General features: G+C 34.6%; 1 long non-coding RNA gene across 1 annotated transcript; it reads right to left on the bottom strand.

Moving 5' to 3' along the window:
- Positions 1–17,954: 17,954 nt before the first annotated feature.
- Positions 17,955–20,368, bottom strand: LOC128034145 (uncharacterized). Its single transcript, XR_008190253.1, has 3 exons — positions 20,130–20,368; positions 19,447–19,622; positions 17,955–18,135 (listed from the first exon to the last, which is right to left on the bottom strand). It is a non-coding gene; the product is annotated as an uncharacterized LOC128034145 (long non-coding RNA).
- Between the last annotated feature and the right edge of the window lie 6,472 nt (positions 20,369–26,840).

The following is a 26,840-nucleotide window of genomic DNA, read 5'->3' as shown; positions in this document are numbered from 1 at the left end:
CAACTCTAGGTAATTCAGTGACGAATCGTGGTGTCCACTTCTGAGTTAATTTGAGACCTCAGCTATCGTGCTATTGTTTAAGCTCAATGCATTCTCCAATACCCTTTTCTCTGAAATTCTGTATCGGTATACGATGACCTTGATCCATGAAGTAGCCTTTCAAAAAAATGAAGCAATGCCCATTAGAAGTCTTTGATAATGGTGATGTCCATGCCCATTGTGCTCGAAATTTGAGTCGCCTTTTTCGGGTTTTCAACTCAAAACCTCATTTGGTCACAAAGCTGTTGACACCATTTTTTTTGATGAAAAACGGGGTCGACTTGGATTTTAAAAAATAAAACAAGAGTCGCCACCAATCCTTTTTTATGAGGTGTGATTGGATCACCTCGAAAAGTGGTTGTTTTTAATAAACAGTTTGATTTTATTAAAATAACAAGTTTGGTTCACGAAATTCAGAAAAACGGGTTCGGGAGTCGGTTACGCACGAGAAAGGATTAGCACCCTCGATACGCCCAAAATTGGTACTTAGTTGATTACTTAATGTCTTAGTGTCGAAGAGTGAAAACTTTGAAGAATTTAAAAATACGATCCTTGTATGAAAAAGTTGAAAATTTTCAGGAAAAGGGCATGTTTCACGTTATTCGAGAAAGAGAATCATATCCAGTAAGTTAGGACACAATGTCTCAAATTCCCGATGCGCGAATGAAAATGCTTGTTCAAAAGACATTTAACTATCTTGGATAAAAAAGGGATTACGACCAGTAAGTTAGGACACGATCCTTTTTTAATTCCCGATATCGTTTAAAACATGAGTTTGAAAAGATTCGTGTAATAAAGTTTAAAAGAATATTCAATTGTTTAAATCAAATGAAGAAATCGCAACCAAATACGTTAGGGCACAATTTATCAAAATATTAAACATTGAATATTACATTTATTTCGAAAAATCATCGTTTCGAGAAAACAACATGTCACATCCAATGCGTTAGGACACAATATATTGAATTCTCGATAACGAACTTTTTATCATTTTTAAAAGAGTAATCTCGGTTATTTAAGTTCAACGAAGAAAGTCGAAACCCAATACGTTAGGGCTCGATTCTCTCGAAGATCCAAAATACCGAATATTACTTATTTCTAAAATTTCTTTTTCGAAATCTAAATAAAAATGGGTGTAATGGAACAACGATGTTAATGATGTAAGTAAAATAATAATACGAGCAATAGCATCAAAGATAAGATAAAAAAAAAGTACAAATCAATAACATACTGAAATAGCAATGTATACAAGCAAATAAAATTAAAGCATTCCTTCAAATCAATGATGAAAATGAAATAAATAAATAAGTAAAGAAATGAAGAAGGCTATAAAATATAAAAGATATATATATATATATATGTATATACGTAAAAAAAATAAGAAGAACATATGTATATATATATATTTAAAATCTTGAGATATAAATGTGCAAGTGTGTATGTGTATACGGGTGTATATATAAAGTATAAATAATAATATATGTAAGTATGTATATATATATGTAGAAAATAAATAAAATAAAATAAAAGTTTATAGACGTATATATATAAATGTTTAATGAAGCTAGACATATATATAGCAAAACGTATGTATATATATAAGCTAGAAAATATTTAAAAGAGATATAGATATATATACATAATAAGATATAAAGATATTTATAATAAGGTATATATATATATATATATATATATATATGAAAATTAAAATGGCATATAAATATGTAAATATGTAAGTAAATCATAATATATAGAAAGAATATACACGCATAAATGTAAAAAGGAAGTAAGGCCTACTTATGATATGTTTTCTATACGTAGATACATATACATATATAATAATCTTTTAGACATAAAAAATAAAAAAATAAAATGAAAAAGAAGAAAAATACACAAATGAAATAAAGACAATAATATCAACAAGAAATAATAATACTGTATAATAATACTAAAATATTTGATTTAATGGGGAGAATAAGTATAGTAGTCGATTTTGGATCAAATCGAAAATAAAACAAAATTTTAGGGCCGTAATTAAAAATAAAAGAGACAAAAAAGACTAAATTATAACGTGTATGAAAAGCGGAGGACCGAATAGGGAAATAACCCCTGTTGATTAAACGACGCCGTTCCAACGAAGTCAAAGCACATGGTCTAAGGACCAAACTAAAACAGAAGCAAAATTCGATGCCAAAATTGCAAATATATAAAAAAAAACTGCATTGAATACGCCGCAAAAGAGGGAGGACCTATGGCGCAAATATCCCCCAAGGCAAAACGCGCGGATCCTTCCCCCTGGGCCGGGTCACCGCGCTGGTCAAGGGGTCTCAAAACGGCGCCGTTTTAATAGTATTATAAAAGCCAAATTTCTTTTTTTTAAAACCCTATTTTTAGCCTTTCTTCCAAAAAACAACAAAAAATCTCTCTAGTTTACTCTCCCCTTTCTGAACTCTGGCCCTGGGTCCGGTGAAGCTTTACCGTCGACGCCGTCGCGTCGGCCACCGTGCGCGGTGGCTGGAAAATTCAAAAAGGTAAAAGTTTGCTTTTTTTTTACGTTTATACGTTATATATATAGTTTTTAAAAATAAAAGAAAAATAAAAATAAAGAAAACAAACAGTTTCAAAAGGAAGAAAAAAATGAAGGGAAAAATAAAAAAATAAAAGGGAAAATAGAGTTTATACCAAAAAAAAAGGTTTTTGAATCTGTTTTCTTTGCCTTTCTATTTCTTGAAACCATGAAAGAGGGGCCGAACCCCTTTTACAATGTTTGATATGGCTTTTATAGCCATTTTACAACTCTCTCTTTTTGTTTGTTTTTCTCCCCTCTTTTCTGTTGTTGGTACTGCTATTCTTTTATTGTTTGCAGGTACCTTGACGAGACAAGGCAAGTGGGCGAGCAATGGAGCAGAGAGTAGGTGAACGACGATGGGATAGTGGCGGCGACAGGCAGAGCAAGTGGCCGAAGAGTTGGTGGCTAGGGTTAGGGGGCTAGGTTTTTTTCTTTTGTTGTTTTTTTCTGTTATTGTTTTCTGATTTGGGCTGAAAAGATTTTTATTGGGTTTGGGTTGTTTATTTGTTATTGGGCTGATTGTTTTGGTTTAATTGTTTTGGTCCCTTGGGCCCGGGTCAAAAATTGGGCTTGTACAAATCAAATTTGATGTTAAGACCTCCTTGTCCCGAAGTAATAAGATGTCACATCTAGTAAGTTAGGATACGACCTTTTAACCCTCGAAACTAAGCTTGTCTCATGCATTAAAGTTTAAAAAGGAGATTCGGTTATTTGGATAAAAAAATCGAAACCCAGTAAGTTAGGGCACGATCTTCTCAAAGCTCCAAAGTACCGAATATTGCCTTATTTTTAAAAGTTTTCTTTTTTAAAATTGGGGAAAATTGACGCAATATTAAAACGATGCGTAAAAACTTTGATAAAAAAAATGGCAATATGAAAATACAAATAAACAATTTATAAAACACATAATGGCAATTATTTAAATACTAGCATCAATAATCAAAGACCAATGAATTTAAAACAAAAAATAAAAAAAATATAAGGCAAAATAAAATGTAAACCAATTTAAAAATAATGAATTTGAAAATGAATAATAAGGAAAAAGAAATTTGAAATCAACAATATACAAATCAATAAATAAATTATATATATATATATATATATATAAAAAGTAGGTAATATGTATAGGTTTGGAATAAATAATATATAAAAAATGAAAATAGGTAATATATAAAGTAATAATATATAAATGAGTTTAAAAATAAATATTGTGTAATAAGGAATTTAGAAAAGTTATACACAAAACATCTTAAAAATAAATGGTATATAAAATAGATAGTATAAAAAAAATTGCGATTGATAATATATGGAAAAAATTAAAGCAAATAATCAAACAATTTAAAATAGATGATTTATAACACGAGTTTTTAAAAATAAACAACATGTGTGACATAATATTAAAAACAAATAAAGTATATAATTAATGGAAGAAAATAAAAGAATGATAAGAATGGTTAAATGAATGAGCAATATGTAAATAAGAAAGTTGATGGATAAATAAACGAATAAAAGTAAAAGAATAATTAATGATTAAACAATTAAATGGATAAATAAAAAAGGTTAAAAAAAGGCTTAAGTCAGCCTAACTCTCACAATATGAAGATTCAACGAAATTCCTCCACCAAAATCTAACTCAAAAAATAAGAACAAAATAAACGAAGATGAACGAAGAACAAAATAAGAACAAGCCACAGAAAATAAGAACGAGCCACAGAAAATAAGAACGCAAGAGAGGGAGAAATTAGGGTGAATGCTCTTAAGAATTATTATTGTTCCAAACTCAAGTGTTTTACAATGAAGGGACAGGCCTCTATTTATAGTTGAGCCTCCCCAAATCCAACGGTACAGATCAATTACATCAACGGCTAAGATTAAAGGGTATCTACAAATTAAATCTCTAAGATTACAAAATCATATCTTCTAAGATTGCGTATCATACCTAAGATTGCATATCCTTGAAGATTATGTTTCCATATGCGTCAAGCTTGTAGATGGACCTTCAACCTTTTCAAGTAATGGGACATTCCGATCGGGCCAAATGATATAATTTTAGACTAGACTTGGACTTTGTTTTATTATTTTGGGTTTATTAATTTTTTTTGTAAGCCCAAGCTAAATTGACCTATTACAATATGTTTACACTGATTGGATTTTTTCCAAGACTCACACACCTATTTAAAGAAGCCTTGTTTATTTCATTAAGTATGATTGAGAGAAAGAACTTATTTGTTCATTTTGCGGAACTCATTTTCACTATAATTGTTTTGGTCAACAAATTATTTTTTTGTGTTGAGTTTGTAACTAAGCTTTCAAGAGGGAAGTCTTAGTGGTGAGTGTTCTAGTTGATGTATAGAAGTGAGGTTGCAACTTAGTGAGCGAGTTGAACTTAAATCACATCTTGTACTGTAGATTGATAATGAATTACTCTCTAGGCAAGGCCCCTCAAGCTATAGGAAAATTTTCTGGATAGCATAAACAAGTTCTATGTCCATCTCCATTTTTACTCTTCAAGTTGTTCGTCTAATTACAATTAAACCTACAATTGACAAGAAATTTAAACAAATTCTCAATAGGTATCAAAGCCTAACACTAAGTGACAATTTTGTAGTTGAAATTGTTAAGAGATGCAAAGAATTTTTGTATTAAGGCTCCTATGCTTGATTGCTCCAACTACGCCTACTAAAAGGTAAGGATGAGGGTGTTTATTAAGTCTGTGGATGAGAAAGTCTGAAAATCTATATTGACTAGTTGTGAGCCTCATAAGATTGACATGAGTGACAGAAAGACTCCCAAACTAGAATTCACATGGATTACTAAGGAGAACAAGTCAGCCAATGAAAACACCAAAGCTCTTAATGCCATACATGACCCTCAAGAGTTCAAGCAAATCTCAAAATGTGTCATTCCTAAAGAAGCATGGATAATCATGAAAACAACTCATTAAGGTAGGTAATCCAAACTTCAAATGTTGATAACTGGGTTTGAGACTTTTAGAATCCTTAATAATGAATCTTTGTATGAATTTTATGCAAAACTCTATGACATTGTAACCAAGAATTTACTTTTAGTGAGGAGTACTCTAATGCTAAGCTGGTTAAAAAAGTCTTAAGGTGGCTATAGAGGAGGTTAAAGATATTGACACAATGAGGATTTGTGAACTCATTGAATCCTTACATATCTTCAAGATGAAGATACCAAAACGATTAAGGGTAAAGTAAAGAAGAATATTTCACTATATGTTACATCCGAAGGTTCAACTGAAGGTGAAGCTACCAATGAAGATTTGTCTGAGCAATTAGCCATTCTCATAGAATATTTTAATAAGATATTTAAGAAACTACCAAAAGAAAAGAAGAAACTTCGAAGGAAATCACAACTTCAACAAAGGCAAAGGCAAGGCTGTAACAACCAGTGAAAAAGCATCCAATGAGAAAAAGAAATGAGAACAAGGATTTGACCATATTCAAGCTAAATTTGAAAATATTTTGAAAAAAAAGAAGAAGGTGTCACTCTATGTGGCTTGGAGTGACAAGGATTCTTCAAGCTAGACAAACAAATATACGGAGTATCTTAATAATTATGTGGCCTTTACTACTCAAGATGCACTAGAAGTTGAAACTGACTTAGACAACTTCAATGATAGTGATTGTAATACCCCATACTCGGCTTAGACGTTATGGATGAATCTTAAGAAATTAAATAAAATAGTTTTAAACCCAGATGTTGAACTGGAGGACATGTGTTTCGATGATATTAATTTCTGCAAACCTCTTTCCAATTTTTAGAAAGTTTCTGTTTGAAGTTGTCCATTTTACAGAAAATCATTTGATTTATTTCTTAGTTTTTCAGTAGAAATTTTAGAGTATTAAAATTTGAAAACATATAACTTTGTAGTTTTAAAATAATATTTACTAAATCCAAAAAAATCAAACCAAAATCGAAAAGTAAAGTCTCAAGCAGTTACATAGTCCAAAAAGTCCAAAAATTTTAGAATCATTTAAAAATGTGAACCAACAAATTTAGCTAACTGGGAAACCAGTCCGAGCTCCCGTGTAATGCCCTGTTTAATTTAAATTTGTTTTTGTGAAATCTATCATGAATGAGTATTTGCTTCTGTGGTTAAGTGATGGGTGTGTGTGTTTGAGGTCTTAGGTTCAAATCCCACTTTTGGGAAATTCTGTTATTTTTTATCCTAGCATTATCCTTGGTGGTTTCACTTATATTCTATTACTAGTGAACTCATATTAGAATCAGCCTGCTGGTTTGAGTGATAAGGTGTTAGCTTACAGTGAGGTCTTGTGTTTGAATCCCTATGTAAGCGTGGATGATATTTTTACTTCGATTGTCTGATAGAGGTTCGGTGGTAGTGAAGTTCTGAGATAGTTGGATGTGTTTAGTGGATAAGATTCTAGGGGGATAAGGTGGTTAGTGGGGAGTTGGGATTTTGGGTGTTTTGAATTATTATTTTTATTAATTTTTTCCCCAAAAAATTCCATTTCTTTCTGGTATTCTGATGTTTTTGTTATCTTTTCTTTTTCTTTTTTTCCCTGTTTCGTCTTTGACTCTGAATTGAACAAATAAAGAGATAAAATAAAGACAAAAATGAAGAATTCAAAGCAAATAATGAGTTGGAAAAAAGAAAGGGAAGAACAAAGTATGTGTGGATTCAAAATAATCTAGAGAATATGACCTAAAAAAAAGATGTCGAAATAGTTCTGTCGGTTCTATAATCTTCTCACCTCCATTCAGAGTTCTTAGTTACTTCTGCAGGTTGAATCTTAGCAATGAAATAATATAATTAAGTCAAAATTCATTGGATGATTGTATCATTAACCATTTCTTTATTTTGGTGAGAGGAACTTATCATGAATCCACTAATTTCTTCTGCTTCCGTTATTCCTGTTGGGTTGGTTGTCGGGCTTGCTTCTATTGGACTTGGAGTTGGTCAAGGTACTTCTTGCTGCGAAGTCAGAGAAGGTATCATGAGACAACTTTGAGGCGGAGGGAAAAATACGAGGTACTTTATTGCTTAGTTTGGCTTTTATGGAAGCTTTAACAATTTATGGGCTGGTTGTAGCATTAGCACTCTTATTTGTAAATCCCTGTGTTTAATCCTATAAACATGAGAATTTTGTATTTTTTTCTTATTTTATGGCTTGGAACTTATTCCACGCTTTTTTTATTTCGATCAAGATTTCACCCCTACAATTTATTATTCGTTGGGACAATAATCCGTGGGAAGGATTAATTTGAGGATGAGGAATTATCACACCGACTCACTTTCTTCCTTCCCCTTCTTAGTTCAAGGGAGCCCCTTATTTCTTATTTTTTGTTTACTTATTTCTTATTTATTATTTAAAGGAGTGTTGCAACAAATGAGGTATTTTTCCATTGACATGAAACACCCCCCTAATTCTAAGAATTATTATTATATTGGGAATTTTTAATTGAAAAAAACACATTTCTAGCTAACTAGATAAATAGAATATATTTCTGACTCCATTTAGACATAGGTAAATGAAAATTCATAATCATAATAATAATTTTATAATAAATTTAATAATTTATTAAAACAAAAAAAGAAATACATAGAATTAGAATAATTAGAATAATATAAATATGATAGAATAGAATAAATGGAAAAGGAGTCAAAGCGATATAATACAAAAAAAAGTCTATCTAAAATGAAATAGGAGATCATATGAAAAATGTAACTGATTCTTTCGTTTCCTTGGGTCACTGGCCATCCGCCGGGAGTTTCGGGGTTAATACCGATATTTTAGCAACAAATCCAATGAATCTAAGTGTATTCCTTGGTGTATTGATCTTTTTTGGAAAGGGAGTGTGTGCGAGTTGTTTATTTCAAGAATAGGCTGGATTCACCCAGTTGTACTTTTTTTCATTATAACTAGGAAAGAAAAGAGTGCATGATCCCGCGAATTACTTCTGAATAAATTTTTAAAATCATATTATAGAACCATAGCATTTCGAGATTCATTGGTACGATAGACTTTGATTCTCTATTAACCAATAATCTGGGACCATTAACATGGTTAAGGCCAAACCCGTTTGAAGTTCAAACACTTATGTCGATAAAACGATTTGAACCCCTTTTTCCAATGTTGAATCGATGACCTATGTATAAAGGGAGAAGAATTCTTTGAATTTGAAGAAAAAAAGAAACAACTTTGCTGACAAATAACAATTATACAATTCTAAGTACAATTAGAAATTTCAAATTATATGTAAATTTTTTATTTTTTATTGTACTTTTTAATTTTTTGATATATTTTCTATTTTGGTCAGAAGAATCCTCTGAATATTCTGGTCTTGGATTAGTAATCAGTTTCGATATTTTGGAATATGAATAGAGACGAGAGGGAGAGGGTAAGCTCATTACATTAGAAAAAAAAGATATTCGAAATTAATTCCCAATAAATAAGAAATAATTGAGTGTGAGAGCTAAATGAATTGAAAGGTTCATGTTTGGTTCGGGAAGAGAACATGGAATTTTTGAAATAAAAAAAATGAATGGAAAGATATTCGAATTTTATTAAGTGATTTATTAGATAATCGAAAAGAGAGGATCTTGAATACTACTCAAAATTCAGAAGAACTACGCGAGGGGGCTATTGAACGGCTGGAAAATGCTCGAGCCGGCTTACGAAAAGTAGAAACGGAGACGGATCAGTTTCGAGTGAATGGATACTCTGAGATAGAATGAGAAAAATTGAATTTGATTAATTCAACTTATAAGATTTTGGAACAATTAGAAAATTACAAAAATGAAACCATTTATTTTGATTAATTCTTTCTCTACTACTGTGTGCTTTGCTTTCTCTCTATTTGGTTCAACCAATCGATCGTTTTAATTGTTGGGGTTTGATGTTCGGTTGTTTTTCGTTCATCTTGGTAAGTCTGGAAGTTCGTTTCGTTTGGTTTTCGTTCCTTTTGAATGGGTATGTTGGTGTGTAGTCAGGGAGATTAATCTCTGTGAGTATGTTACGTAGGAAAAGATTGTGAAGCTGAGGATTTTGCTACTACAACCTAATCCGTGTTAGTGGTTTTCTGTTCGTCGGTGGTAAGTTTGTGAATACGATTGGATTCTACTTTGAGGCTTTGTTTTTGAATAATTTTTTTTGAGTTTCGTAAATGTATATTGAAATTGAGCGTTGGAATGCTATTTTCAGGGTTCGATGGTCTCGGGGTTGATTTTGCATCGAAAATGAACCAGGTATGTAACAAAAACACGAGAAAATAAGGTTTGACGAAAGCTGAAAAAGCGGTCTGTTGACGCCACACGGGTGTGTGGCCGGCCATGTGTGACACATGACCGTGTGATGGGCGAGTGTGTGGCTGTGTGGGTCACACGGGCTAGGCCAATTTAGGTATGTGGGCCACATGGTCATGCTACATGGGCTTGTGGGCCACACAGCCATGTGGGCCTAAAATTTTGAAAATTTTCCTAGGGTCACATAAGTCGTTCCAATCGGCTGTGGGCCTTCCATGGGGTCGGTAAGGACAAAGCAAACCCTAATGCATGATATATGCTATTTCGATAGACTGATTTGAACATTTAGAAATTTATATGTATGATTAGACTGGTTCGTAATAACATGTATGTTACCTGTATATAAGCATGCAAGATATGTTAATTCTGTTATATCTTTTATTTGTTATTTGTATTTATGTATGGGGTAGAATTTGTATATATGGAAACTATCTTGTTAAGTGTTCTGTGAGTCGACATTTTGCCGATATACTGACAGCTTGACCGCAAACTATCCTGTTAAGTGTAGTACAAATACTATGTGGTGTGTAGGGCTGGGTGGGTGTTTCATACCCCACGTGGTGTGTTGGGATGGTTGGAGGTTGTGTGTAGAGGATGGGGTAGCACTTTGCATATCTGTATGTATCTGATAATCTGATTCTGATAAGGACTTATGTCTGCTTCTGTTCTGATATACTGAAATTCTAAAATTGATGCATGTATGTTTTCGTTGAGTTACACACTGACTTTATGAAAACTCACATCTATTTGTCTATTCTGTTCAGGTAAGGTGGATCGGTGCAACGGAGTCTCAGTAGTGGCCACTAGTTCGCGAATTATTTTGATTACAGTTTTATTTAAAATTTAGATTATTTTTGAGAGTTTTGTAATTTTGGGACTTTCTAAACTGTTTGTTTTAATTTCAGTTTTGGGTGTGGTTTTGACTTTTATATTGTAAAGTTTAACAAAACCACGATTTACACAAATAAATATAGTTTCTGAAAAGACAAACTCGGTTTTCAACTTTACTATATCAAACTTCCACTGCAAAATAATGTTTCTGAAAGAGCAAATTAACAATGTTTTCCTTAACGAAAATAATAATTTGTTTGATAAGATGTGGATTTCTTTTTAGTCATTTTAACATAACAAGATGATTTTTAATACTATTCTTCGTAACACTCCCAGATTCAGCCGTAACGTGTAGGTCGAATTTGTGGTGTTACATTTAGTGGTATCAGAGCCATGTTACAAAATTCAGGCTGTGAATTTTGTGTTCAAAATTGAATTTAGAAAAGGAACGATCCTGTAAGTACTTCTGGACTTAGAGGTACTGTAGTTAGAACTATCTGAAACTATATTGAGTTAGCTAGAAACTGTGATTTCTGAAAGATTTCTGAATTTTTGATAAATGTTTGAAGCATAAAACATTTGGTAATAAACATAGAAACCGATGCATAAAATTTTGTAATGTAGATAAAATTTTGGAACAATGAGCGCTCGTAGAACTCATGGTCATAGTATTCGTGGGCACAGCGGGCGTCGTAGGGGTACTCGAGCTGAGTTTTTCTTTTTGTGCAGTATGCCAAATCTGGATACGAGCGAGACACCAGTTTCACCTATTACCAAGACTGGGTCTCAAAGTCACTTGGCGGGAGACGACACATTATCTCAAGCCATGCTTAATTTTTTTGAGTGGGTCGCTGGACCCCATTCTAGATCTGGGGGCCGTAGATCAGTAACTTAACGACTCCGGTCCAATAGAGCTGAACTGTTTAGGGGTGTCATTGAAGTTGCTCCTACTGTGGTCAAATTTTGGTTGGAGGCCACCGAGAGAATAATGAACGACATCGACTGCACTCCTGAGTAGAAACTGAAGGGTGAATTTTTTTGGTTCGCGACGAGGCATATTAGTGATGGTTATCGATTGAGGAGGATACTTAATCGAATTGGATTAGTTGGGAGTATTTTAAAACTGCCTTTTAGAGGAAATATGTGGAAACGAGTGATGTGGATGCTCGCAGGCATGAGTTCATGAATATCACTCAGGGAGATAAGTCAGTGACCAAGTATAAGGCCGAATTTTTGAGACTGAGCCGCTACGCTCGAGGCATGGTGACATTTGAGTATGAAATGTACGTACATTTTGAGGATGGTCTGAGGGATAATCTGAGAGTATTGATTGCTCCGTAGAGGGAGAGAGAGTTCGCTATTCTGGTGGATAACGCGAAGATCGCAGAAGAGGTTAAGCGCGTGGAGCACCAAAATAGGGATCGTGAGAGAGGTAAGAATAAGAAGGAATCAGAGCCCTCTAGTTCTGTTCAGAGGCTTAAGAAATAGGCCAAACCTGATGGGCCTTCTAGAGTGGGAGTTTCAATTGCTCCTACTGGGGTTCAGTCGTGCAGCGATTGTGGTAGGCGCCATCCGAACGAGTGTTGGAGGAGATTAGGGCTTGTCTGCGTTGTGGGTCATTGGACTATCGAATTAAAGATTTTTTAAAGTATTCTGATCATATACAAGCTACGGGTCTGGATTTTGTTCAGCTTCAGAGGGCAGTACAGTAGCCATTTAGGGGTCGTGGTCCAGCCAGGGGTGGTAATGGTTTGGGTAGAGGACAGAGAGCACTGGGCAGAGGTCCTAATCAGACTGAGGCGAGACAGATTGCACTGGTATATACTGCTCGATGCCAAAAGGATAGAGACGCCCCTGATTTGATTACGGGTACGTTCTTTATTTTTGTCGCCCCTTATACTACTTTGATAGACATAGGGTCAATACACTCGTATGTAGCTAGTACTATTTCTGGAAACTTGAGGATTACTGTAAAGAGTACTTCTGGTGAGATTTTTTTACTGAGTCTATTAGGTCAATCTGTTCGGGTTAATAGACTGTATAGGAATGTACCGCTGGAGGTTAAAAGGGTTATGTTTCTGGAAAATTTGATGGAGATACCATTTGTAGAGTTCGATTTGATTTTGGGTATAAACTGGTTACTAGAGCACTGAGTCATTTCGGATTACGTGACTAAGAGGGTCGTTTTGAGAACCGAGGTTGATGTGAAAGTGGTTGTGATCGGCGAGCATCGAGAATACTTATCCAATTGATCTTCGCTCTAGTAGCCGAAAAACTAGTTCGAAAAGGGTGTGAAACATATTTGGCCTTTGTAAGTGTTTAATTTTCTAGGGACTCTTCTATTTGTAACACCAAAATAATGAGGGAATTTTCGGATGTATTTTTTGAGGAATTACCGGGCTTACCTTTGAATCGAGAAGTTGAGTTCAACATTGAGCTTCTACCGGGTACAGCTCTAGTGTCCATCGTTTAATATCGAATGGCACCGAAAGAGCTTACGGAGCTAAAGACTCAGTTTCAGGAGCTTTTGCATCGTGGATTTATCTGTCTTAATGTGTCTCCGTATGGGGCACCAGTTTTGTTCGTAAAAAAATAGGACGGTACCGTGAGGTTGTATATGGATTACCGACAGTTGAATAAGCTAACTATGAAGAATAAGTACCCACTTTCGAGGATCGACGATTTGTTTGATCAGTTTCATGGGGCTTTAGTATTCTCTAAGATAGATCTCCATGCTCCAGCTGTATTCATGGATCTGATGAATTGAGTTTTCTAGCCGTACTTAGATCAATTTTTTGTAGTATTTATCGATGATATTTTGTGCACTCTAAGACCGAGGAAGTGTATGATGAGCATCTGCTTCAGATACTTCGAGAGAAATAACTCTACGCTAAGTTGAGCAAATGTGAATTCTAGTTACAGGAAGTAACCTTTTTAGGGCACGTGGTTTCTACTAAGGGGATCCGAGTTGATCTTCGAAAGATTAAGGCTGTACTTGATTGGAAACAACCTAAAAATGTTTCTGAGATCCATAATTTTCTAGGTCTTGCGTGTTATTATCGGCTGTTTGTTGATGGGTTGTCGTTGATTGCAGCTCCTCTGACTAAGCTTCTGCGTAAAAATGTTCCTTTTGTCTGGACTGATGAGCAACAATCGAGCTTTGAGAAGCTCAAGACTGTTTTAACTCAGGCTCTTGTTCTGATAAAGCTTAAATCTAGTAAAGAGTTTGTGGTTTACAGTGATGCGTCGCATGTCTGTTTGGGATGTGTATTGATGCAAGATGGTATGGTTGTGGCTTATGCGTCCCGACAGATTAAGTTACACGAGGAAAATTATCCGACGTATGATCTTGAATTAGCTATCGTGGTTTTTACTTTAAAGATCTGGAGGTACTATCTATATAGTGAGAGGTGTATCATCTACACCGATCACAAGAGCTTCAAATACCTCCTTACTCAAAAGGAGTTGAACCTTAGGCAGCGGAGATGGATTGAGTTGCTCAAGGATTATGACTGTACGATAGAGTATCATCCTGGTAAGGCCAATGTGGTAGCCGATGCTCTCAGTCGTATAGGAATGTCTGATTTGAGGGCGATGTTCTCTCATCTCAATTTGTTTGATGATAAAAGTTCGTTAGCCGAGTTTCAAGTTAAGCCGACTTGGATTAATTAGATTCGAGATAAGCAGTTGAGGGATGATTCTCTGGTTTAACGATTTCGTCAGGTTGAGAGTGATAGTACATCTGATTTAGAATGGAATAAGGATGGGATTCTGTGTTTCTGAGGACGAGTTTGTATACCGAACGATTCCAGTTTGAAACAGTAAATTTCGAGGGAAGCAGATAGTAGTCCTTATGCTATGCACCCTAGTGGAAATAAGATGTATCGAGATCTCTGTGAACTGTACTAGTGGTTGGGTTTGAAACGTGAGGTAACAGATTTCGTTTCTCGATGTCTGACGTGCCAGCAAGTTAAGGTTGAGCACCAGTTGCCTTCGTGTTTGCTCTAACCCGTTAAGATTCCCTTATGGAAATGGGAACATATGACGATGGATTTTGTTAGTGGGTTACCTTTAACACCTATTAAGAATGATTCTGTATGGGTCATCGTATATCGTTTGACCAAGTCCGCCCATTTCATTTCGGTTTGGATAGATTATTCTCTACAGAAGTTGGCTAAACTTTACATTTCTAATATTGTGAGACTTCACGGGGTTCCGGTTTCGATAATTTCTAATAGGGATCCTCACTTCACTTATCGGTTTTGGAAGAAACTTCATGAAACACTGAGTTTGAGATTGGACTTCAGTACTGCGTTTCATTCTCAGACCGATGGTCAACTGGAGAGGGTGATTCAGATACTGGAGGATATGCTTCAAAGTTGTGTGATTACTTTTCGAAGGAGTTGGGAAGACTTTCTGCCTTTAGCTGAGTTCGCCTACAACAACAGTTTTTAGTCTAGTATCCATATAGCAGCTTACGAGGCTCTGTATGGTCGTAAGTGTCGTATTCCACTGTGTTGGACAAAGCTGGGTGAACGACTGGTTTTGGGTCCTAAGTTCATTTTCAAGATTAAGGATAAAGTCAGACTGATTCGGGATCGTCTTAAGGTAGCTTCTAATAGATAGAAGTCCTATGAAGATCTAAAAATGAGGGGTATCGAGTATTCTGTGAGTGACTTTGTCTTTCTTAAGGTATCTCCGTAAAAGAAGGTTCTGTGGTTCGGATGTAAGGGCAAGTTGAGCCCTAGGTTCATTAGGCCATATTGGGTTCTAAAACATGTGGGACTGGTTGCTTATCAGTTGGAGCTACCTTCGGAGTTAGACCATATCGATGATGTGTTTCACGTCTCTATGTTGGGGCCGTACCAGTCTGATCCATCTCACGTTGTTTCTATTGAGGAGATCGAGGTTAGACCGAACTTGACATTTGAGGAGGAGCTGATTTAGATTTTGGATAGAGATGTAAAGATTCTGAGGAGGAAGTCTATTCCGTTAGTTAAGGTGCTATGGCAGAACCATTGCACTAAGGAAGCCATATGGGAGCCTGAGGACTCGATGCGTTAGCAGTATCCTCATCTGTTTGGATTAGGTAAATTTCGAGGCCGAAATTTCTTTTAGGGGGTAGAGTTGTAACACCCTGTTTAATTTAAAGTTTTTTTTGTGAAATCTATCATAAATGAGTATTTGCTTTAGTTGTTAGTGATGGAAATATGTGTTTGAGGTTTTGGGTTCAAGTCCTACTTTTGGGAAATTTTGTTTTTTTATCCTAGCGTTATCCTTGGTGGTTTGGCTTATATTTTATTGCTAGTGAAATCATAACAGTGGTAAGGTGTTAGCTTGACCTAAGGTCTTGTGTTTTAATCCCTGTGTAAGCATGGATGATGTTTTTGCTTCAATTGTTTAATAAAGGTTCGGTGGAAGTAAAATTTTGAGGTAATTGGATATGGTTAGTGGGTAGGATTCTGGGGGGATAAGGTGGTTAGTAGGGAGTTGGGATTTTGGGTGTTTTGAATTATTATTTTTATTATTTCATTTTCCCCAAAAAAATTCCCTTTCTTTCTAGCATTCTGACGATTTTTGTTATCTTTTCTTTTTCTCTTTTCCCTTATTTTTCTACTAATTTTTGCTTTGCTTTCTCTCTGTTCGGTTCAACCAATCAATTGTTTTAATCTTTGGAGTTCGGTGTTCGGTTGTTTTTCATTCATCTTGGTAAGTCTACAAGTTCGTTTCGTTTGGTTTTCATTCCTTTTGAATGGGCGTGTTGGTGTTGTAGTTAGGGAGATTAATATTTGTGAGTGTGTTGCGTAGGAGAATATTGTGAAGCAGAGGATTTTGCTACTACAGCTTAATCCGTGTTAGTGGTTTTCTATTCATTGACGGTAAGTGTGTGAATACGATTGGATTCTATTCCGAGGCTTTGTTTCAGAATAATTTTGTTTGAGTTTCATAAATGTATATTGAAATTGGGCGTTGGAATGCTGTTTTCAGGGTTCAATGGTCTCGGCGTTGATTTTGTATCGAAAAAGAGCTAGGTGTGTAATGTAAATACTAGAAAACGAGGTTTGAAAAAAGCCAAAAAAGTGGCCTATGGACTTCAAACGGGCATGTGGCCGACCATGTACGACATACACCCGTGTGACGAGCGAGTGTGTGGCTGTGTGGGTCACACGGGCTAGGCCGATTTGGGCGTGTGGGCCAAATGAGCATGCCACATGTGCATGTGGGCCATGGGCCAAGCTATATTAGCCACATGGGCATGGCCAATTTAGGTGTGTGGGTCATACGGGTGTGTGGGCCAACACAGGCATGTTGGCCCAAAATTTTAAAATTTTCTCTAGGGTCACATAAGTCATTCTGATAGACTATGGGCTTTCCATGGGGTCGGTAAGGGCAAAGCAAACCCTAATGCATGATATCTGCTAATTCGATAGACTGATTTGAAGATTTAAAAATTTATAGGTATGATTTGACTGGTTCGTAATAACATGTATGTTACCTGTATATAAGCATACAAGACATGTTAATTCTGTTATACCTTTTATTTGTTATTTGTTTTTGTGTATGGGGTGGAATTTGTATATGTCGAGGAAGTGTTCTATCAGGCGACATTTCGCCGATATACTGGCAGCTTGACCGCAAACTATCCTGTTAAGTGTCGTACGGATACTATGTGGTGTGTAGGGCTGGGTGGGTGTTTCATACCCCACGTGGTGTGTTGGGATGGTTGGAGATTGTTTGTAGAGGATGGGGTAGGACTTTGCATATCTGTATGTATCTGATAATCTGATTCTGATAAGGACTTATGTGTTCTTCTGTTCTGATATACTGAAATTCTGAAATTGATGCATGTATGTTTCTGTTGAATTGCACACTGAGTTTATGAAAACTCACATCTGTTTGTCTGTTCTGTTTAGGTAATCCTCAGATATAGGCAGGTCGGTGCGACGGAGTCTCAGCAGTGACCACTAGTTTGTGAACTGTTTTAATTACGTTTTTATTTAAAATCTTATTTATTTTTTAGAGTTTTGTAATTTTGAGAATCTTTGGACTGTTTGTTTTAATTTCGATTTTGGGTGTGTTTTTGACTTTTATATTATGAAGTTTGACAAAACTACTGTTTTACACAAACAAATGTTTTTCTAAAAACACAAACTTAGTTTTCAACTTTAACTATATCAAACTTTAACTGCAAAATAAGGTTTTTGAAAGAGCAAATTAACAATATTTTCCTTAACGATAATAATAATATGTTTGATAAAATGTGGATTCCATTTTAGTCATTTTAACATAACAAGATTGTTTTGAATACTTTTCTTCATAGCACTCCCAGATTCAGCCATAACGTCTAGGCTAGTTTTGGAGTGTTACATCCCGCATGCCACCTGATCCTATGTTTGCTGATTACCTGATAAGATAAAAATATAAGGTGAACTAAAAAGCTCAGTGTGTAACTTAGCCCCATATAAAGAAATTAGATAGCAAATTTACACAGAAATTAGAAATCGGATAAATACGAAAGCATGGCATATCTCGCAATGCAATACGGTAGACAGATCAATTACAAATAAAAATACAAATCCTACCTCCATCCACTACACACTATCTTCGTCCATCCCTACACACCAGTTAGGGTAATAAATACCCATCCAACCCCACACACCAATATAGTGAGCGTATCTCACTTTTCAGAATAGTGTAGTCAAGCTGCCAAAAATAATGAAGTAATATGCTAGAACAGGATAAGTGTGGTCAAACCACCAGAACAAATATGTGGTTAAAACCACCGGATAAGATAGATCATTAAACTGCCAACACTTCCTTCATCACATCATAATCCCACCCAATGCACATGCAATCACTATCCATATACATCCAGATGCATACAAATCATACATGCTTTACACATTAGAAATTAAAACATGCTTCCAAAAGTTACACATACAGAAGAAGAATTTAAAATTTAGGTTAAGAAATTAAATTAGGTGTCCGAGAATTAATTTGGTTAAAACATATTTAAAAATGAGGTTTGATTTAAATATAATTTTTAAATTGGTTTTACTTGTAAAGCAAGAACTTACTTGGAAACGAAGGAAACTGGAGGTGGTTAAATGGGCAATGACCCAATTTTTAAAAATTGGTTGCCTATTTAGCAACCCCACCATTCCTTCCCTTCATATCTCTTTCAAAAATTTGCCAAACACCAAATTAATACTTTTCTTCCGAAATTAATTCATTCCTTTTTTTTATTTCTATGCTCTCCAAACATAAAATCTCTTTTTAATTTTGAAGATTAATCACGTTTTCATCCTCAAAAGATCTTCACACATTGTAGCTCAAATTAGCTTGTAACACCCCAAACTTGACCTAGACAATATGCCAGACCTGGAGGTATTACACTTCCCATTTGAAAACCCAAATCAAAGCTAGCTTTGGAAGTTGTAAGAGCTGAAAATATTATTTTTGACAAAACTCTTACATGTTTTTCTTTTAGAAAACCACACACAAATATTATTTATTTTTCGGAATAGCACATAATGTGATACCTAAGTTTGCAACGGAATTTCAAAGATGATATGTGACACCCCAAACCCAGCCTAGAAGTCCAACCCAAGTTTAGAGAGTTACATCGTTGATACTCACATACCACACAAGTAACACAATAATACTAAACCATGCTTCACAAAATATCCATCACAAAGATTAGTTAGTTCATAACCTTCCAAAGTTCTACTATCATAGATTACTGAAGTCCTAACATAATATCCATGTGTGGTCGTTTGAAATACAGACACATGGCCATGTCCCAACCTGTGTGTTCGCCCGTGTGGATATTCGAATTAAGGTCACATGGCCATGTCGCAAGCCGTGTGTCAGGTCGTGTGAAACCTGCACCTAAAGACAATAAAACACACGGTTGTGTGAGTGGACCATGTGTGTCACGCGACCATGTGACAGCCTGTGTCCTAGGCTGTGTGTAGCATATTTAACCCCTAATTCAAGCCATTTCATACATCATTCGTTGAGTAACAATTCATATCATATCTAGATCCATTCCTAAGCTCAAAATCACATTCAAATAATCAATTACATGCCAAAAATTCATCCATCCTATACCTAACCAATATGCCATTCAAAGGCACCTCAAACAAATATTAATCATTCAAATAATCAAGTTAAGAGAACATATGACATCAACCACATTTTCATAATCAAAGCTCCATCAAAATAGCCAAATATAATCACTTTCATCAAGTTGTCATTATAACTAACATTTACCAATTCACATCAACACTTATAACATTAAAAATATTTTTTATTATCATATCTTATCATATTCGTGTCCTCATTTTTTAAAAATTATTGTATCGTCGTGTCCCTATCATATCGTACATATATTACCTGTCTGTGTCCAAACTTCATAGCACGTTGATGATGATGGTGATCAATGGAAAAGAGAGGCGGGAAGATAAATGAGGTATGCTATTTTCTACAGCTGGTTTCAATGACTATAAGATTACTCTCATACTGGGTTTAAGGTCTCTAATTGAGGTTTACCCTTAATATGAAGTTGCTATAACTCTTTCATGTTTATTTCCACTTGTCTCTCTCTACTTTCATGTTAGAAGAATTTTCGAAAAACAAGAATCTCCACTATCTTATTAAAGTTTTGAAAGCGAGAGAAACCAAAATAATAAAGACATAAATGAAGCAGGAAACACGTGAAGAAGAAGACCCCACCATAATTCCACTATAATCCATTATTAATTATTTTCTTTTCAAATATTGATAAGGTAATGCAATCAATAAATCTAATTCACAACGATAAAAAAAAATATAAAATACATCACATCTAAAAGTATTTTTATTTTGAAAATATTTCTCTGTATTTAGTAATATAGTGGTAGAAATATTACCCTGCTGCATCTAAATTTCAAATGGGTTTAGCCTTAATCAAGTTAATGGGCCCAAATTATTAGTTAATAAAGAATCAAAGTCGATGTACTAATGAATCACGAAATGTTATAATTTTAAAATATAATTTTTAAAATTATTAGTTTGCGAGATCATGCAAACTTTTCATTCCTAATTATAATGAAAATAAAAGTACAACTAGGTCAATCCAAACCTATTCTTGAAATAAACAATTCGCACACTCTCTTTCCAAAAAAGATCAATACACGAAAAACTATACTTAGATTTATTTGATTTGATGCTAAAATATTTTTATTAACCCCAAAACTCTCGGCAGATGGCCAGTTACCCAAAGAAACGACAAAATCGATTATAGTTTTCATATGATCTCTTATTTTATTTTAGATAGACTAAAATTTTTGTATTATGATGTTTTGACTCCTATTCCATTAATTTTATTCTATCATATTTATATTATTCTAATTATTCCATGTAATTCTTTTTTTTGTTTTAATAAAATATTAAATTTATTATTAAATTATTCATTATTATGATTATGAATTTTTATTTACCTATGTCTAAATGGAGTAAAAATATATTATATTTATCTAGAAATGTATTTTTTTTAGTTGAAAATTTCTAATAATAATTCTTACTAGAATTAGGAGGCAAGTTTAATGTCAATGGCAAAATACATCATTTGTTGCAACACGCCTATAAACAATAAATAAAGGGTTCTCTTGAACTAAGAAGGGGAAGGAAGAAAGTGAGTGTGTGTGATAATTCCTCGTCCTTAAGTTAATCCTTTCCATGGATTATTGTCCCAATGAAGAATTAATAGCAAGGATGAAATCTTGATAGAATTCGAAAAATCGAGGAGTAAGTCCTAAGCCATAAAATAAGAAAAAAAACATAAAATTATCATGTTTATAGGATTAGACAAAGGGATTCACAAATAAGAGTGCCAATGCTACAACTAACCCATAAATCAGACGAAAATAATTTTTTTCATTAATAAATTTTATTTACTCAGGATTCTTTATTTTAATAAAAAATTTTGTTAAATAAATTCATTTCGTATAAAATAAAAAGAGCTAAGCTTTTGTTAATTTTAAATTTTACTTTTAATTCACTTTAAAATATAGATAAATTCATTTAATATATATAAAGTTAAATATTACAAAACTAAAAGAGATACAGTAATAACAAATATAAGAAAAAAAAAAAGAATGAGATGATAATCTCTTCTTTCAACTTGGATGTCATAAGTTTATACATGCCCTTTGGGAGGATGTTACACCTCTGAATCTGAGTTATTAGATGAATCTTCATCAAACATGTGAAGGAGGAGACTCCACTATAATTCCACTATACTCTATTATTAATTATTCTGTTTTCAAATTTCGACAAGGTAGTGCAATCATCAATAAATCTAATTCACAACAATAAAAAAATATAAAATGTTTTAAATGGACGAAAATGACTTTTTCATTAATAAGTTTTATTTACGTAGGAATCTTAATTTTATTAAATATTTTTTAAATAATTTCATTTCATATTAAATAAAAAAGAGCTAAGCTTTTCTTACACTATTTTAATTTTAATTTTATTTTGTAACACCTCATACCCAGTCTAGACATTAAGACCAAATCTGGAGAGCTACATGAATCATTTCTGAAAAATCCAACCTTTAACCCTTCAAAGTTTAGTAGTTGAAAATCATCTAAGTAATTAAAGCAAACGTGGAAATCCATACGTATAACTAGTAATTTGACATAAAACTCACGATAATATAATTCTAGATAAAACAGTAGATAACTAGAAAAGAGAAGACCGAGCTCCTGCTACGCCATCCCGCCTAAGCCTGTGGATTACCTGTAATCCAATAAACAAACTAAAAGAGTTTACAATACAGTGTATAACTTGCATTTTCAATTAATTAATACATAACAGAAGAAATTCTAGTTTCTCATTAATCAGGCAATTCCCGGAATTAGATACAGAAAAAGAAACAGAGGATATAAGATACAGTTGCAAACATTTCAACTTCAGATGTAGATTCCTATTCCAACTGCTACACACCATATAGGGTATCAAATACCTATCCATCCCTACACACCGCATAGTGATTGTACGTTATGTTTCAAAATAAATGCAGTCCAACTCCAGATCATCGTGCGATAAATCACCAGAGTCAAATATAGGTTTGTGGCTTAGCCACCAAGTTCGATAGATTATTAAACTACCCGCACTTCCTTCCTTTCACAATTCCAACCCAATGCAGATGTAGACTTAATAGATATCAAAGATGTGTATCTGGTAATACAAATTTAAATCATGCTCATATAATGCTATCACACTTACCTATCAGATTTCACATCAAATATTTATAGAAAACAATAGATTATTCAATAACGGGTCGTCAGATAATGGTTTCCTTGTTTAATTTAGATCATACAGACCCTACGGTAGGCCTATGTTCGAGTTAAACAATAAATACGGTTCTGGGTAAAAATCTCAATTTTTAGCCCACAATAAATACGACCGTGTGCCTCAAAATAGCAAGTTACACAGTCTAGCACACAACCCTGCACATGCCCATGTGACTCAAGACCCCAAATATATCTGACACGACCTGGACACACGCTCGTGTGACTTTAAATCCAAAATAGTGAGTTACATAGCCTACCATACGACTTACCACATGGCCGTATGGTGTTGACAACTATGTTTTCCAGCTATGTCATTTGGAAGTTTTTAAGTTTTCATTACACACCTGATATAGTTTCGACGTAGAAGCAACAACGTTGATTCCGGAACCTAAAAACGACATTCGGTTGCCAAGTTGAATGATTTATTCACAACCAAAACGCTAAAATCACATCCAATAAAAAAATTATGTCAAATAACTTCAACAGAAAAGTCCAACTTAGAAGTTAAGCACTTACCCTTGCATGTAATAGTGAAACACAGACCAAATTCGATGAGGGAATATTACTATTGAGATTTTCGCCTAAAAAGAAGACCAATTGATTACTGAATAAAAAGTTCAGAACAAAATGACAGAAGTTTAACCTTGATAAGGACAGACAAAATCAGGCTAAAATAGAAGAAGACAATAACGAAACTTACACTCTTGCCCTTTTAAACAAACAAGAACAACCCAATTCCTCAAAATCTAGCCGCAAAATTAGCAAAATGAAACAAAAAGAAAGAGAACAGGAGGAAGAGGACATGATGGTAATTGGAGAAAAGAAAAGAAAAAGTGGAAAATGTGAAAACAAAAAGGAGTTTTGGGGAAAAATTAATTAAATAAAGAAAAGCTGATTTCCAAATAGCACACAAAAAATATTTCCTTATTGCTTACACAGAGACTTGAATACAAGAACGCAGAGTATATAGAAGCTTAACCATTGAACCAACAGGCTTATTCTTGACATAGGTTAACGCAAAAATAAACTTAAATTGAGACTTCAAGGATAAGGGTTAAATAAAAAAAACAATAAAAATTAAAGAAGGAAGACTTGAACCTCTGATCTCAAACACATAAACAGAACACCTAACCACAGATACAGAGACTTAATTATTGACAAAATTTATCAAAAAAATGTTCAAAATTTGGGGCGTTAAAACTCTCTCCCCTAAAATAAATTTCGGCCTTAAAATTTACCTGACTCAAACAGATAATGGTATTGCTGAAGAATCGAATCCTCAGGTTCTAAAGTGGCTTCCTCAGTACCATGATTCTATCATAGGACCTTAACAAGAGGAACTATTTTCTTCTTCAAGACCTTAACGTCTCAATCCATAATCTGAGTAGGCTTTTCCTCGAAAGTCATATCCGGTCGTACCTCAATCTCCCAGACAGGAACAACGTGAGATGGGTTTGACTGATATTATCTCAACATAGAGACGTGGAACACGTCATGAATACGATCTAACTTAGGAGGTAGCTCAAGCTGATAAGCGATAGGTCCAATACGCTTCAGAATACGATAAGTCCTAATGAACCTCGGGCTCAACTTGCCCTTACATTTGAACCAGAGAACCTTCTTCCAATGTGATACTTTCTGAAAAGCTTGACTCTCTACAGAATACTCAATATCTTTCTTCTTTAAATCCACATATGATTTAAGCTACTTTAAGACATTCTCGAATCAATCTAACTTTATCCTCAATCTCAGAAACCAAATCAGGACCACACACTTGATGCTCACCTAACTCGGTCCAACACAGAGGAGTACGACACTTACGACCATACAAAGCTTCGTAAGGTGCCATTTGAATTTTAGATTGGAAACTGTTGCTATACATAAATTCAACTAGTGGTAGGAATTTCTCCCAACTACCCCAGAAATCAATCATACAGCTTTGTAACATATCCTCCAGAATTTGAATAACTCGCTCAGATTGTCCATTTGTTTGAGGATGATACAAATTAATGAAATCCAATTAGGTGCCTAATGCCTCATGAAGATTCTTCCATAATTAAGAAGTAAAACACGGATCTCTGTCAGATATGATTGAGACCCGCACGCCGTACAGTCTTACAATCTCAGAGACATAGAATTTAGCCAGCCTCTAAAGCGAATAATCAGCCTTGATGGGTAGGAAATAGGCATGCTTGATTAATTGATCCACGATAACCCAAACAGAATCTTTCTTAGTGGGTGTTAGAGGCAACCTACTAACAAAATCCATCGTCACACACTCTCACCTCTAAAGGGGAATATTCACCGATTGTAGCAAACCTAAAGGTAGTTGGTGCTCAGCCTTAACTTGCTGGCACGTTCGGTAATGAGAAACGAAGACAGTTACCTCATTTTTTAAACTAGGCCACCAATATAACTCTTGAAGATCTCTGTACATATTAGTCCTACCGAGATGCATAACATAATGATTACTATGCACTTCCCACAGAATTGATTGCCTCAACTCAACATCGTTAGGCACACTAATCCGACTTTTAAAACACAGAACACCGTCACTATTCAGTCTAAAATCAGAAGTTTCAGTATCTTCAATCGACTGAAAATGCAAAACCAGAGGCTCATCGCTTAACTGCTTAACTTGAATCTGATCAACCCGGGTTAGCCTCACTTGCAACTCGGCCAATAGACTACCATCGTTAAACAAACTTACATGAGCAAATATCGCTCGCAGGTCAGTCATCGCTCTATGATTAAGAGCATCAGCCACAATATTAGCCTTGCCGGGATGGTACCCTATAGTGCAATTGTAATCTTTAAACAACTCAACCCCCTTACGTTGCCTAAAATTCAACTCTTTCTGAGTTAGAAGATACTTGAAACTCTTGTGATAAGTGTAAATGATACACCTCTCACCATACAGATAGTGCCTCTAGATTTTCTGAGTGAAGATAACCATAACCAACTTAAGGTTGTGTATGGGATAGTTGCATTCGTGTGACTTAAGTTGTCAAGACACATAAGCCACAACCTTATCATCTTGCATCAGAATGCAACCCAAACCAACATGCCAGGAATTACTTTAGAACACGAATTCTCTACTAAATTTGGACTGTAATAGAACAGGTGTTTGAGTCAAAATGGATTTGAGTTTCTCAAAGCTTATTTGCTACTTATCAGGCCACACAAATAGTGCATTTTTACACAACAAATTAGTCAAAGGAGTTGTGATAAGCGAGAATCCCTAAATTAACCTTCAGTAGTAACCTGTTAAACTAAGAAAACTCTGGATATTAGACACATTCTTTGGCTGTTTCCACTCAATCACAGGCTCAACCTTTTTAGGATCAACTTGGATCTCCTCAACAGATACAACATGCCCCATAATGGTAACATCTTGCAACCAGAATTCACACTTGCTAAATTTGGCATAGAGTTATTTCTCACAGAGTATCAGTAGCATTATTCGAATATGTTCGTCGTGCTCGCTCTCAGTCTTAGAAAAAATCAAGATATCTCCGATGAAGACTACGACAAACTGATCTAGATACGACTGAAATACCCAGTTTATCAGATCTGTAAATGCATCTGGAGCATTCATCAAACCAAATGGCATTACAAGTTCCTTGTAATGCTTATAACGAGTCCTAAAACCCGTCTTGTACACATCAGTCTCCTTAACATTAAGCTAATGGTACCCAAAACAGAGATCGATCTAGGAAATTACAGATGCCCCATGGAACTAATCAAAAAAATAATATATTCTCGG

This window comes from Gossypium raimondii, chromosome 10, assembly GCF_025698545.1.
Source record: "Gossypium raimondii isolate GPD5lz chromosome 10, ASM2569854v1, whole genome shotgun sequence".
NCBI lineage: Eukaryota > Viridiplantae > Streptophyta > Magnoliopsida > Malvales > Malvaceae > Gossypium > Gossypium raimondii.
The sequence above is the reverse complement of the archived record's forward strand: the minus strand, read 5'-3'. Positions and strand labels throughout refer to the sequence as shown.